The sequence below is a fragment of the Cygnus olor genome, chromosome 9, assembly GCF_009769625.2.
Source record: "Cygnus olor isolate bCygOlo1 chromosome 9, bCygOlo1.pri.v2, whole genome shotgun sequence".
NCBI lineage: Eukaryota > Metazoa > Chordata > Aves > Anseriformes > Anatidae > Cygnus > Cygnus olor.
In genome coordinates, this window is record NC_049177.1 from 23,974,182 (window position 1) to 23,990,601 (window position 16,420).

The 16,420-nt window shown below is 41.0% G+C and overlaps 1 long non-coding RNA gene across 4 annotated transcripts in view; it reads right to left on the reverse strand.

Moving 5' to 3' along the window:
- Window positions 1-326: 326 nt before the first annotated feature.
- LOC121074845 overlaps window positions 327-16,420 on the reverse strand; it is a 77,330-nt gene continuing 61,236 nt past the window's right edge. For 3 of the 4 annotated variants that reach the window (XR_005822565.1, XR_005822567.1, XR_005822568.1), the window contains exon 2: window positions 327-1,521. This is a non-coding gene — a long non-coding RNA (uncharacterized LOC121074845). Of the gene's footprint in view, window positions 1,522-11,391; window positions 11,529-16,420 lie in introns of those variants that run through there. The other variant, XR_005822566.1, reaches the window with a different exon arrangement.

Consider the following 16,420-nt stretch of genomic DNA (forward strand, 5'->3'; position numbering starts at 1 on the left):
GAGGCCGCCCCTCAGCCTCCTTTTCTCCAGACTGGACAACCCAAGTGTCCCCAGCCCCTCCTCACAGGATTTGCCTTCCAGCCCTTTTAACAGCTTTCTTGCCCTCCTCTGGAGGCTTTCAAGCATCTTAACAGCCTTTTTATGTTGGGAAGGCCATAACTGCACACAATATTCAAAGTTAGGCTGCACCAATGCTAAATTTAGTGGAAATTAAAGTCAGATATTGTATTTTCCTTTGTTTTTCAGGCAATCACTTACTTATTAACTCATTGCAGGTAAACAAGAGTCAGTAAAATAAAAAAACAAATCAAATAAAAAAAATCACAATTTTATTTTTTATTATTGCAACCTCAAGCCTCATCTAATGAGACCAACTTGCTGTTTGTAATTACTAGTTGCTACTTGTCAGAGTGATGCCCCTTGTCTTGAGAGGAGGACTCCTGTACTCCTCATGCATTGCAGCTTCTTCCTCCTCCATCTGTGGGAACATTCTGCTCATTTTGATGAATTTCAAAAGTTGGCATAAACAGCGATACCATTTACTGTCCTGGTAAAATTAGATTTCATGGTCCAGTTGTCAAAGGAATAACGGGAATCCATTTGTCACATGCAAAGATCTGTCAGTGTGGGAATTACCTGTGATTGTCACAGATGACAGGCGCTAATTAATGTTTTTTTCTGAAGGTGCAATCAGGCTGATAGGACCCTCTACCTGTCAGCTTTACAAGAAAACCCTTTTCACTCCTGACAGATTGCTTCCAGTCTTCAGCCTCTCTTTGGTCTGTAGGAGTCCTACACTTCCAGCCCAAATGTCTACAGCTTCAGAGAGAAATTAAAAAACAACAAAGCAATTCAGTGCACCTTTATAAATCACACTGGCAGCAAAACAGAATTGAAATGAGACATACAATGGGATGTGTAAGAGTTCAAAGGACAAAGCAATTACATTTTAAAGCATTTGCTGAACATCCCACATTAAAGCACACAAAATGCCTTTGCAGCCCCAGAGTCTCCCAGTCAAGCCCAGGGAGATGACTGATAGATGAAAACAACGTATTCCTCACGTTTCCATGGCAGCTTTCCCATCAGCCCGCTGATCAATGCAGGGAGTCCAATTTCCCCAAGTTGTTAATCTTGTCAGAAGTGTTAGCATCCCTCAGGTTTGGCAGCACATCTCCCGCTCCAGCTTTTCAATGACACCTCAGCTATGCCGACACGTCCCGTTGAGGACACAGCCCTGCGTGGGTTATGCAGCCCTGTGGTACAAAGCCATCACTCTTACACGCACGCTTCTCTGACAGACGTGCCTCTCATTTTGGGAAGGACTTGTGAGCAATTTCCACATTAGGAGTGTGCAGCTAGGTGTGTTCCCTCGCGCATTGTATATCGGTCCTAAAATATCCCAGGCTGTCACTCAGGGAACAGGCCTAACTCCTGGGCAGGGCCCAACTGACCTGAAATGGATCCTGGAGGAGCAGAGTCTGTACAGCTGCTGTGGGATCCTCTTGGAAAAACGAGGAGCTGCAGAATGGACAGAGAGCAAAGAGCTGCTGTAATCAATGGTACTAAATGTAAAAGGGAAAGCTTTGGTCACAAAATCAGCTACAATATTCCTAGGAGTTTCATAAATACTAAATTTTCACCTATCTTTAATAAAGCCTTAAAAGTGCTTGTGTGACTAAGGGCTTTATTTTCAAAGCTACTGAGGTGTGAGATTAGTTGTGAGATTTCCAGAAGAGTTTTGGCATCTTTCAGATGTGAGGTTCAGCTTCTATAGTAATAAAAGTCTCAAGCTTCTGACATGGCTTCATGTGAGCTCAGTACTCACTGGTCCAATAGATATTTATGCCATGCATCTGTTGGCTAAAATAAATGATTGTGAACTATATCCAGCACTATTAGAGTCAGCTCAAAAGCTTTTTTCCTTTACAACCAGAGATCAAGATGCACGGACTCATTTCCACTGCCAGAGGTATAAGATACCTGGGCATGTTCAAATGAACTTCCACTAAAGTTAAGTTCAAGTGTAGTTCACTGTGTAACTCAATAACATTTTTCCCCCACACAATTCCTTTAAAAGCACTGTTTATCAAAGCTTTCTTTGCATGATTATTCCCTGTAATTTTATTTGCAGTACCTGATTTATCAAAATCTGTATGTGCTTAGATTTATATTTGTGGGAAAAGACATAAAAAATAATTAAAGAGAGAGATTCAATTAATGTAGTATTAGATGTAGCTGTTTTAAAGTAAGAGCTTTTTAAGTAGCCAATTATTAAAATAGGAGTGCATTTATTTGCATATCATATTTGTCTATAAAAATACCATATATAAATGGATTTTCATGGTAGCTGAGTCACAAAAGTTTCTCAACAACTATATAGTTGCATTCAGATTAAAAAAAATAATAATAACCATGATTCTTCAAGTGAATATTTGATAGTGAGTTACAAAAACGGGGATAAATACAAGGTATAGGAAAATGTGTTGGGACAGATCCTTAACAAGTCTGAAGCAACATAGCATGATTGAATTTGGGAGCTGTGCTTCGCACCAACTAAGCGTTTTATCTATTAAACACACGATTAAATCAGAGAAGTGAATAACGGCACAAAAAAATATCTGTGCACTGGAGGCTGTCATTTCTAACCTCTTTCTACATTTGACCAAAGAATGAAGGACTTCCAGGGCCAGCAGCAGCTAGGACACACACAGGCAAACAGTATCACTGCTAACAGTGTTAGAAACCTAAAGGTCAACACATAAACATGCAGAAAATAAAGGTGTGCATTGTTTGAAAGGTGTATGTGGAGGAGCTTGGTATCTCAGAGCACATTTATTGGGGTTTTCAATCTGGATGAAAAGATTCCTCCAGCCACCAGAGCTACCACATCACCTTCTGTAGCTTTTCTGGCAATGCTAATTAAGAGCAGATTTTGTTCAGACAATATGCTTGCAGCCCGTACTACAATAAAAACTGATAACTGACTCAAAAATTTGTAACAATGTCAGTAATGCTATCTAATGGCAGTTCAGAGTTCAAAATTTATGTTTTGCCTCGTCAAAGTTTCTCCAGATGTATTTCTCTGGATATTTCACAGGTTCTAAATTCCGAGTTTCACAATGTCAAATGCATGGTTTAACCCCTCCTCAACACTGCCTCCTCACCACTTCGAGCAGAGCAAAGGAGAGGGGCCTAAGGTCTTGCCCTGTTCAATACTGGCTTTGATTGCCTTCTGTAAGCAGCTACAGCTGAGAATTGGAAAGAAAAAAAAAAAAAAAACTGAGAATGGACATAGAATACAAAATTAAGAAAAAAAATGTTAATAATTGACTTATTGAGAAAAAAAAAATGAACCAGGAAAGTTTTCAGCTTTAAAAGGAAAACTGTTTGAATGAAATTTAAGGAAAAATTTAAGGTAGATTTATGTTTAAAATTTGAGAAGATAACAGTCATTGGCATACGTCATGGCATGAGTGCCTACTGAGGGCTGACTCAGTGTCTTGGCCAAGGGACAGCATCACGCTCCCTTACTTGCTGAACGAACACATCTGCAGTCTCTGTATGACCACAGTTACTGTGACAGATAATTCAAAGACACATAATTCTGATGAAAAATTAGAGAGAAACCTCATGGCGCGTGACCACAAGTCAGACTGCGCATCCTTCACAAGTTACTGCTTGCAGCAGACGATACAATATGCATGAGCAAACTCAACAGAGGAATCTTAAGCCCACTCAGGACATGCAGTAACAAAGATAACAAGATGCTCTTCCTGTTAACAAGATGCTATTAAATAAAAAGATTTGTCATGGTAATAAAAAATATAAGCAAGAACAGACACAGCCTCAAAATTGTACCCAAAATGAGCAATTCTTCTCAAGCAAAACAAGATAAAGGCAAGCTTGTAAGTGAAGATACATATAACAGCAAGCCTAAATAGAAAAGACAATAACAAAAGAGAAAGAAAACAAGGAGATTAGCTTAGGAAAACAACAGACAAGAAAATCAAACCATATATAACAACTCTCCTGGGGAAAAGAGTATGAAGTTGAAACAAAAGGAAGTGCCTTAACCAAACACAAACAAAAGATGAATAGATGGGAATAGATAAATAAATAAATAAGAAATAAAATGACTCCAAATGTGGAAATATTAGCTAGTTGCAAATAGCTATCCAGTCATAGTAATTCTAAGAGGCACTTAAAATGAAAACATTATTGTGCAAGGATACGTACAAGAACAAAATGTCCCTCTCTTAAAAAAGTAGTCAGCCAGTTCCAGTGTCCTTTACCAAACTTTTTTGAGGGGATTTGAATGTACAGCTTTATTTTTCAGACACTATTATTTGCTCATGGTTCCCATCAATATCATTATCCACAATGCTTTTGTATTTTCCCCTGCAATGGCAATTTGTGAGTCAGCCAACGCAGCAGCCCAGAGATAATTGACAGGCGTCACTCAGAAATAGTAAAGCAGACTAAAGAGATGAGTGTGCAGGCAAGCGGTCATTATGTTCTACCCTTCCTAACAATATTAGAGGCAAATCTACTTAATATTTAAGAACAGGTCACTTCTTTTTGTCTGAAAGATTTAAGAAAGTTGGTTTCCCAATGTGAAAGTTTAAAAACCTAAATCTAACATCTGTTGAAATCAATGGGTAAAAAAATAAAGCGGTATTTTTGTGTTGATTTCAGAGAGATGTGAATCAGTTTCCAACACATTAATCACAAAGCACAAATAGAAATGAGACTCCTTTTTTGTATTACAATTGTTTTTTTATGAGTAGTTGTACAAAAGCCAAACAACAGGCTTAGCAGCAACATAAAGTTAACCTTCCAGAAAAATACCTTTCTCCTTTGTCCCAACCAGATACATGCAAAAAGATGGCTTATAAAGTATTAAAGCTGACCAGAAAATTATACCTTGAGCCAATCCTCATTGCTTGAGCAAAATTTGGTTTTATTCGGTACTATATCAGAATATATCTGGAAGATATATCTGAATAGAATAATGTATATCTATCTGGAAGAATATTGTATCCACATATCTAGTTTTAAAGAAAACAACCTCAGTTAGTGGTTTAGCAAAGTGCATTTGTTCTGATGGTTTATTTGGAACAAGACAGAAAAAAGGAAGTTCACTCTTTAGCAGAAATGATTGAACTTCCTTTGTTGGGTGACTGCTGGACACCCTCGCTTGGCCGGAGCCATGATGGGAAGCAGTCACTGCAAAGACTGGTAGAGGATCATCCCTTTGCACCTCTCTGGAGACGACCAGGCTGGCTGTGCTTCCTGCACCCCCTCTGTGTGCAGATATTTGGAATGTAAATGTATTTTCTGAATGCTGTCTAGAAAGACAAGAAATTGAAGTATCCAAAAATTTCAAGCACTTACCTGAATTGAAGTTACAAAACCAACAAAAGTGGTAGAATTATAATAGTAGATAATAACCTTTCCTGACCCTCTCTATAGATCTCCACAGTAGGCATATATTTTATTCAATGTTTTGTCAAAAAGAAAAAGAAAAGGGAGAGGGAAAAAAAAATTTAAAAAAGCAGCTGTTTATCCTTCCAGAACAACAACACGAAGCACATCTTCATAATGATTTTCCCAAAGTATCTTAGAGTAAGGACAGCTTTCTGGTATTTATTTTCAATGGATTTCTATTAGGCCACAAAATGTTTTTGATTGCTGAAGGCAACACATGTTGTAATAAAATAGAGACTCCACGCTCTGTACACATCAGGAGAGGATGTGCCTGTGCCGTACCTGGTAGGAATGCTCTGAGCTGCTGAGGCCAACCTCAACTACTGTCTGTAGACAAACTATTCCTTTCCAGGGCAGTATGGAAGCAAACTTTCCTTAGATATATTTTTGGTGCCAAATTCCTTTTATAAGCCAAGAATTTTCATTTCTTTGAAGATGCCTATTCCAAATAGCTGGGCAGTCCCAGAGAGGTTTAAAGGCTTTCATTTCAGCTCACAGCCTCCCCAGGAGCAGGAGGACAGAGGTCTCCCATCCTCTCTTTGAGACTCCGAGGCTCTGACATCTGTTCCACAGCTCAAGGCTCTTCAGGTCCTCTCTCATGGCTTTCCAGATGGCCAGTGAACCACCTCCTCCCGAACAGATGCAAGCGAGAAACGGGGCTCTTTAATTTTGTTCAGCTGCCTATTTAGGCATTGAACAATAGCGGAAGTATTTTACATTTACAAAAATATAACAAGGAGTCTCACATAAATCCTATATTTAAGCACCTTCTGTCCTGTGTAAGATAAATATACCAAAAATATTCTTCTGCAGAGCAGGCAAGTGAAATCAAGTTGTTCTCAGATTTGAAGACAAAGCCCTGGAACTAGAGCCATGTGAATAATTTATTGTTTTGGTGCAAATTTTAGCAGGCTTTTTTGGTGAGCATCCCCACCTGTCCAGTTTTGCCTTCTTCTGCAACCAAATCTGCTGTTCTTATAAGCATCAGTGCAAACAAAAGCACAGCATTGCTTCAAATTACTGCAAAGGGATATATGACCCCAGAAGCTGCTGCTGGCACATTCCTGGTCTCATTTCTAAGCTTTAATGACCACCATGGTCTGTCTTGCAATTGTCTCGTATGTGACAGAGGAAGAAGGACACAGGTTAGGAAAGAGGGATTGTAAACCCACTACCACATTTGATAAATTACATGTTAAAAGTTCTGAAAGACTAGTGTACAAAACACGTACAGAAAACTCACCATCCCTTCCTGGATGTAGTAGCTGCACTAGTCCATGAACATGTGCAGTCTTTTGGGACCATGACTGTTTAGAGGTACGTGGCTGAAAAATTATATATAAGACCAATGCTTCTGAAAGTTGCTTTAGGTTCTAAAAAGAAATGTATACTTATCAGAGCTGACATCAAGAAAAAGATAGGGAAGAGCTGAGTTATCTTTAGAGTGATAACAGCAAAGGGAAAACATTATCTGCTGAATTTCAGAATGCGCATCAGGCATCCTTCACGCACTGGAAAAGCCTCAGGGTCTCCTGAGGCTGGTTTATTCTGGGTTTATTCTGTCCCACATTGATCTCAGTGTGAGAGCTAAATTTAGCCACTATTTCTTTCTTTTTCTTTTTTTTTTTTTCCCTTTAGTCTTTTGGGATCTTCCTTAGTGATGGTGATAACAAGTGTTGAATACCACGATGTTTTCATGTTGGCTACTTTTAGATCCCTGATGGCCTTCTGTAATCCTACTGCTCAATAGTAGTAGTGTCACACAGAAGAATGTAAGAACATTTCCTGGTCCAGAAAACTTTCTCTGCCACTTTACAGTGGGAGGTCTTGACAAGTAGTCATGTTTTAACAGTTATCACTCTGATAACCTCAATTCTCTCCTCATCTACTTTTCTATTCCTCCTCCCTTCCTCAGTCTTCCCCTTCCTCTAGGCTTATCTATTTTTCCAATTTTTACAGGAAAATCTTCCTATTCCATGCTCTATGATTTTTTTTTCCTCCATTTTTGTATTACTTGTGCAGCACCCTGTTTCAATTAAGTGTGAAATCCCTCTTCATTAATGATAATTTTATCAAGAGCATTTGGTTATGCTATGTCCTTGCATTGCACCAAGTTACAGCTTCTACCTACAGCAATCCCCATAAGCATCTTTGTTCTCAACCTCTTTTAAAGGTTGCCTAAAAGGAGTAAATAGAAAGCCTGCTGGTTGACCTAATTGGCTACTGCGAGGTTGTCACTCAGCTTCACCTCCCACTAGCCATGAAGCTACAGGGCATCATTTCCTCTTATTTAATGGACTCAGTTACAGTATTTTTATCTGGGCTTCCTTCCTCCTCATTACAACCAAGCAAAACACGACGACAGCCCAAACACAGGCTCTTGGCCACACCATGATCCTCAGCTTAGCTCACTTTATGGCCTCCTCTAGTTTCCGGAGACCTGTTCCTCAACACATTGAGGAACACATCCTTCTGAACAGCTTGCAAAAAAACTTGGGAGAACTGCGCGTGCAGAACTGGTTCGTCAACACATTTGTTACTTCCATCCTAGTGTCCCAAATCACTGGCTCATCATGAAATTAGACTAGACAAAAGCAGACAAAACAAAATATATTAACAGTGGATATTAACCTGAATATTAAAAACCTGAAAATATTAACAGTGGATATTAGCAATCCTTTTGTTCTCTTCTTGTGCAGCTTCAGACTATTCACGATCATGTATTTTCTGTCTGCTGTCAATGCACATTTCAAAAACAATTTGCTCTTTATTTTTTTTTTACCATATCATTTAACTCAAAAACTTTATACAACAGGAGCAATCACAGTTGATCACTATGCGTACAGTTTCATCTGATAGCGCAGACTTTAATCCCAGATGACAAATGTATCTGAAATGCTATTCCTATGCGATTGCCTTAAAGATGATGACAGAAGGAAATGCGCGTGCACAGACACCCCCCTGCACATCACTTGCAGCCTGACCGGGAAGTGGCATTGATAAACTACCTATTGACACAGGTCAGTATGGATCAGGGAATGCTAACATGCCATAGTTGCAACAAGTCTCAACTCGTAACGCATAGGTCACTGCAAAAATCAGGACTGCTGATTTTATTTAGACTTCATTCTCTGAAACAAGAACTGCGATCAGGAATCCTGACACCATGCAGCTGCCAGCAGCCTTATCCCCAGCAGCACAACCCTACAGCTACTGCACTTAAGTTTTTATCCCCAAGAGCGTGCAAGTTTCACAGACAGGAAAATTATCACCAAGACAGATCCTGTGTTAACCAAATCTCACATGCTTGCAGTTGTCTGTCACGCTATGGCATTATTTGGGGTTTTGATGGGCAGCGACCACACGTGCTGACGCTGCCTCGATGATGCCTGCTCTCTAGCTGGAGCCACTGGGTGCTGCCATCAAGTCTGACGAACGATGTTAACACACACGAGAGCTGGCTAAGTCAATTGGAAGAAAAGAGCATCAGTGAAATGATTCAATCTGCATAAACCACATTTTCTGGGACGGCAGTATACCCACTTGTAGTTAATAATGACATCTTCAGCAATCCCCTCATTGATCTGAAGGAGGGCGCGCTACGTGCGGGGTTCGCAATCAATTGTTCTCCTCTCGGTACATTTAACTGCCGCAGAAGGCAGCAGTATTTCATACCCCTATTTTGCTGCTCACAGAGAAACGCTGCTTGAAAAACACCTCAGACTTCAATTTATTTCAAGTCATTAAACCAAAATCTTTCACATGGACAATATGATTTATAAACTCGGAGAGATATTTTTATGAACTATCTTCTGAATTCTAAACCTTCAATATTTGCTATACCTCTTTACTCATTTGGTCTCTGAAAAGAAAGAAAAAAGCTCACCAGTGAATAAAGAAGAAAATGATTCTCAGATTTCAAAGAATAAGCACATCAAATTAAAAAATCATTTATTTCAGTGCTTCTCATGCGGCTGAGTCACAAACGCGTACAATTGTCTAGCCAGGCTCCCCAGCCTGCACGCAGCCGCTCTGTCTTTGCGGCACAAATTGAAAGTGAGCAACTGACACAGAGCTGAGAGGAACGCACAGACTCTGAAGTGGGATTAAAACAGCAAACTTCACATTTTTCTTCACTCCCCTACTCAAATATATGCAGTTTGGTTTGCATTCAGTGCATGGATACCAGCCACCTCCGTCCTCTTAGAGGCACAAAAATCTTCACCCATTTAGGTTAAAAAAGCAAAAGAGCAAGGCCAACTCATATCCAACCCCCTCTCAAGCACAGCATCCATCAGCCCAGATATTTCAATGATAGATCCTGGCCACCCAATTGCACTGACACTCGTCTTTGGGCAAAACCTCAAGGAGCACAGCCCCATGCCCCAAGATGTGCCACCCTGCCAAGACAACTCTTCAACCGCAATGGCCCTGATAGCACGAGAGGCGTAACCCTGGGCTAACCCAGTTCTGCAGCAATCCCTGCCCTGGGCTAGGTAATCCTGCAGCATGCGTGTGTTTTTTGAGTGGCCCAGGGATGCTCCTGCAGCCTCGCAGCAATACCCGCAAACCCAGGCGGACGGAGGCTCTTGGTGCTTCACGCCATGCTAGTGCTCCTTTCCCTAAGGGCAGAGTCATTGAAACAGAAAAGCAGGGAAAAGGAAGGGGTGGGAACGAATATTAAGTGAAAACAGTATATATCCTCTAAGTATGAGCTCTGCATTTGATACATTACAGCCAACATTTGCAAACTCTAAAAATCAAATTATACAGCTGAACAAGGGAGGCTGTTTCACAAGTCATTGCTTTTACATCAGTGGCCTCTAGGCTTGACCTGTGTGACCACACAGACCTTCTGACATAAAATCTGCTGGAAAAAATTGAGGTGTTCAACCCTGTTGAAATATATACATTGACTTCAGTTTTGTTCTCATTAAATTACAGCAATTATTTCTTGCAATGCGTCACTCTGGGAACCGATCAAAACATATTTTTTGATAGAAAGCAAAAACGGTCTCAAGCATTGGGCTGTCCATTGCTGTGGAAAGTTCAAGTACTGTGTGATCTTCTATTTACATTTTCATCGTGGTGTGACTCCAGTATAACAGCTCCAAAATCCTAAACAATGGCCATATTCTCTGGGAAAGAGAGCACAGCTACACAGCATGCCTTGCTACTCAAATTCTCGCATTTATTCTGAGTCCAGGCAGCTCTCTGCAGTTTACTTTTTGTTCTTTGCCATTCATCCTGTTCCCTATTTCTCCCCTTTCATTTACCAGGTAACTTGTATTCATCCTTTTTCATCCATCCACAGTCGTGACTTTCTGGTGTTTTCTATCTAAGCTGTTTGAATATAACCTTTCATGGGCCTGCTGGCTCAGAATGATAGCTCTCCTTCCAGACCTCATTTATCATGTTACCGTATGGCAATATTACTTGGTTATTGGTAAGGATTCAAATTTTCCCTTTATTATTATAAAAATCTGTTATGAACCTCTAGACTCTCCTGTACCGTGTGAAGAAAAATAATTATAAAAAGGACCCGCTCTCTTTAATACCAATAATTTGTCATCTACAGGGAATTCTTTTCTAGGTATAATGGTAGTCTAACTCATTAGCTTTATGCTAAATAACAGAGATTTTGCTGTCTCCTTGCCAAATATTTCTAAAATGAAATACAATTTAGATATAATGATTTAAAAGGTGTACATATAATTTATTATGATTGCATAACACAAATGGATATCTTAAAGTTTTAACTCCAGTCTTTCATTATTGCTTTAATACTTCTGATGATCATTCTGTAACAGTCTTGCTTTGTAAATTTCATGATGTAGCTGGACTTTAAACCACCCCTGACTGGAAAGCAAAAAGGAGAAATATGCCTGGGAACACACTCACCTCTGCAGACGGAAGCAGCAAGTTGCAACGTGGAAATAGGTTGCAACGAGGAAATAGGTTCCTTGCTGCGATTGCAGGGGGTGCCAGGAGAAACTTCTGTGTGTACTGTATGCACAACAGCAGTACTTCAGATTATTTGGGGGGGGGAAAAAAAAAAAAAAAAAAGTATGCAGCTGCACACAAGCACAGGGAAAGTGGCTCCTGGCTGATTGCAAGGGGCCTGGGGAGGTTGCACAGCCACTCCCAGGCAAGGAAATGCTCTCTGCCACACCCTACCATGCACATCTCGCCTTCTAGGCGACACGATGGGGGCTAGCAAGGCTATCTTCTCACCTCAAAGCTCTTGCCTTCCTTTGCTGGGCAAGGAGAGAGGCCTCCCATCCTCCTAACTGCACAAACTCAAACTGGCAGTGCTCGAGCTCTTTGCCTGTCAGCTCCTCAGAACCAACCTGGGAAAGCACCAGGCACAGACATCAGCTCTGTCAGGCTGCAGAGTTACGGAGTTGTGGGCAAACAACACACCTTCCTTTTTCAGGTGTGATGTAGCACGTTGCAGGTTTTAAAGATACTCACTTCATAATGACATACTGATAAAAAAATCCTATACATTATCAAGAAAAATGTTTTATTACAGAATTTTCTCATTATCCAATTCAAACACAGCTGTAACCAGGACAGTGCTCTTTGCCCTCACTAATAACTTATCAGGAATACCTGCAACTGTTCCCTTATTACTAATTATTACTTATTGCATGGTCTGAAACTGTTTGCTCAGCTTGAGATGGGGTTTGGGACACAAAGAGGAGTCCCTGGAAATGGTCATCTTTAGCTCAATCAGAAACAGCTGCACTACATTCTGTGCAAAACAGGAAAGTCCACAAAATCCTTGACAACTCATTCTACTTAAAAAGAAATCTGTTCTACCATATTCTGATTAAATTTCAAGAAATGGTCTTAAATCTTATATATACACCCCCATAAAATTAAAACCTTCAAGAAATCACCATAGACTAAAACTCTAAGTGGTGTTTGTCTTCAGTAAGTCTCCCCCACACATTACCAACAGTGTGCTAAGTGATAACAGACCAAGACAATTGCACAATATTCAGAAGTTATGCTAGACTTTACTCAGTGCTCAACAGGGATGAAGAGTATATTTACAGCTCTCTTAATTCATTTTAAAAGCTGAAGTTCTCTAGCACATTTTGCATATGAAGTAAAATAAAAGAAGCATTAATAAGTGCAGGTGATGAGCACTAATCTTAGCCTTCAGCCTCAGGATCTCTGGAAGTTTTCCCTCCTGCCTGAACACCACATGTTCAGAATAGATCCAATTTTTCCATCTTTTATTTACACAGGTAGGGACAGTTTATTCAAGCCAATTATCTCAGCAAGATTCATCATCACGATGCTCTAAAATAAAAGCAATCATGCTAGATTGCTCGCAATTAAAAAGGTATTTTTACATTTGAAGAAAAATTACCTGTTGAACCAGAAACTTTTCTCCAAACAAAATCAGGATACCTGTTGAACTGTTGAGTATGCTGTATTTTTTTTCCTCTCCCTGAAGCTCAAGAGCATGGTGCCCACTCTGTGTTTTCCCTTGATAAGCTATCTGTAAAAATGAAGTGAAAAGCTCTGGTCCATCCACTAACTGAATATAAATTTTTATCGACTCATTTTAATCAATAAAACTGCCCCTATTTTGTAACATCACAAAGCAGTGCTCAGAAAGTGCTGCCAGTGATGAAACTAAAAGAATGGGTTCATCTCCCATAAATAAATAAGTCACTCCATTGAAAAAAACAAGGAATGACTTTCCTCCTACGAGGCTTTTCCCAGAGCCTCTCTCCTTCATGCACTTCCAACTGCTAATTAAACATTGCCTAATTGAGGTACTGGAGTTCTGGCAGATTGGATCATGCTTATAGGTGGAAGCTCAGCTCAGCACCAAACCCTACATTTCTATTTCAGTGTATGACCATGGGTCTCCCCTCATCCCCACCACAATGAGCGGTGCGACCCCCTGCATCAAGCCCTGCGCTCTCGTCACCACAGCTCCTCAGCTTGACAGTGCCTGTGTCTGTGCCTTCAGTGTTTCTCTTTCAACCCCTCAGGAAAACCTCTGCTCACTCCTTTTGAAGAGGAAGTGTTCAAATCTTGCAGAAATAATCTAAAGACTTAACTAATTTCTTACCAACCTCGGATCAGCGCATGCAAAAATAGCGATAAGGACTAAGTAACTATGGAAATTACAGATTAAGCTACTTTTAGAGTTTATGGCTATAGCAATACACTTCATCTTTATTCTTAGTGATGGGAGAGGGATTTTATATATGTATATATACATATGCATGTATCTATATGCACATACATATTGTTGGCAGCTCCCTGTGGCTACAGACAAGCACTTTTGCATTCTTCACAGGAAAGACGTTGCAAGTGTGACACCCAGAGAGAGCCACAAACCTTAAGGCTGTAAATAGAAAAATCATTGCTCAGATTTCGCTTTGATTTCCAGTGAAAGCAATTTGTAGAGGCACTGGGCAGAAGGGAACACAGACAGTCGCCTGTACACACTGAAAAGTGAACTTGCAACCTCCGAGCAGCGGTGTGCAGTGTATTGCAACTGAGCAACACCAACCGCAGCTCAGGTAAAAATTCCTGAGCTGGAAACATGTTTATAGCCCAGGCAACATGCTTCAAACAGGAGCTGCTGCTCTGGTTATGAAGAAATGAGACTGTCTTCAAATAGACCTCCAGCTGCATCAACTTTAAATACCTGAAACGTTCAGGTACCTGATTTTTTTTTTTTTTTTTAAGTGTCTCTCAGACTTTGATCTTTGTAGACTATGAAACTCATTATCATTCCACAGTTGCTCCTTCACTCCATTTGTTTCTTCTTTAAAAGAGCTGTTTTCTAGCAGAGCCGAAATAACTTTTAAGAGAGGATAAAAGCCCAGTTCTGCAGGCTGTGGTACACCCACAAAGCAGGACGCTGTGCTGCCGTGGTGCTGGCCCCCTGCAGCCAGGCAGGCTGCTGCAGCAGTGAGCATCCCCGCGGCCCTGGGCATGGGGGCACCGAGCCACCTGCCCACTGCCCCACCAAACAGAAACACTTGGCCAGTGGGACAGCAAGGAGCTCTTGCACTGGGGAATAAAGTAAAAAATTGCCTTGGTGTTTCTCCATGGCATTCACAGGGACTTGATCCATTTTTTAATATTTCTGTATTTACATATATTTACTTGCTGGCTCTTTTAACCACACTTCTTGCAGAAACAGGTGCAGGACATACCCACATGGCAGCTTGCGCCCTTTTCCCATGTCGATCTCAAACACCAAAGCACCGAGTGGAGCAGGGCAGGAGAGCTGAACACAGCCGGCTCCGGTCTTAAAGGCATACAGCCACAGACAAGCACCCCACAGGCTCAAAGCCTACCTCTGGAGGCTTCATGCTCCAAGCACAGCACGCATTAACAGAAGGATCTGTGTTCCCTCTCCCACCTGGTCGCCCCTGCTCTCGGGCTCTGGACATCTGCGGCATCTGCGACCCACCTCCCTGGGTCAAGGTCTACCTCCTGGTCTCCTTTTGCTGTGCCATGTCAAATTAGATTGGATCTCGGCTCTGAAAGAGAGGATGACACTAGTCCTGAAAACAGGGAATTTCTCCCCAACAGAGCCATGAGCAAGTCCTTGTGGAAGCTCTGCTGCCTGGCCGGGCATGCACAGTGCCCTGAGCTCAGCCACAGCACTGGGCACACTCCTCACGCCCCAGCGCAGGAGGAGCATGAAGAAGTATGCAGGACAAGCATCAGTTCTTGGTTTAGTTCCTTGCATTTCTCCCTTTCTGTTCCCATTCAGGCTGAACAAGAAAAGAAAGCTTAAAAATTAATGCTGCCGTTTCCCCTTGCCCCCCTCCCCGCCTTTATTGTTCTTTGGAGCTGGAGAGAAAACAAAGCTACTTCATTATTTACTACCGCCTTAAATTTTTGATAGTAGTCAACATCAGCTGCACCAAATTAAAGGGTACCAACTTGCCTTATCTAACAGCGAAGTTAATTGCAGGAACATTGCAGTGTGTCAGACTTGCGTGTAAGCATATGGACACGCTCAGGTCTGAGATGAAGCCTGTGCCGCAGCAAAGGCTGAGCTTGTCAAATGAATTACCGAGGCAGTGACTGCAAATTAACACAAATTACACACAGTTATCAGAAGGAAACTTTATACTTTTTTTTTTCCTCAAAGCTTCCAGGACAAAAAAAAAAAAAAAAAAAAAAAAAAGGGCTAGGAAAAAGCTTCAGAAATGCCAGCACGCACTCTCATGCAGCTTTGTGAGCAGTGAGAGTTAAAAGACACAGCTGAAAGAGGAAAACATACTTCAGGACTACAATTATCAAGCACTATTATGCAGAAGGACCAGCACAGGCTGGCTTTGGGTATCCTGCCAGGCTGAGCTCAGGTACAGCTCCTGCCTCTCCCATTAAGTGCAAAGCCAGCACTTTTTTTCAACCAAACTGCAGTTCTTGAAGACTGATGCTTACCTATCTCCAGCTCTAACTTTACCAGTGCTCACAGAGAAAACAGGAGTCCAAGCTGAGTTCACCACAAACACAGAAGCTTCCCAAGCCCCACGTGGAAATTAATTTCCACCATGGCCCTTCAAAACGGAAAATTAAAGACAATGTGTTTTGCTATTATTCTGGAATGCACAGTTCCTCAGAGCTGCTCGGATTAACAGCAGGAGCTGCCTGCTTCCAGCACTTCTCTAGTCACTACAAAAACCTGTTTACAAACAAAAGGTTCATAGAAGTAATTCAGCTATGTTCATTACAATAGAAATTTCTTTGTTTGTCCTGTGTATATCACTTGGGCCAAGCTGAGAATTTATGGGTATTTCCTACATTAATGAACCCCCCAAGTTTTGAAGAACTATTTCAACCAGCCAAACTTCTCAGAAATACCTTTGAAGTCTCATGACAAACAATTTTCTGTTCCAGCCTAAGAAATACTCTCTGAATTTTCATTTAT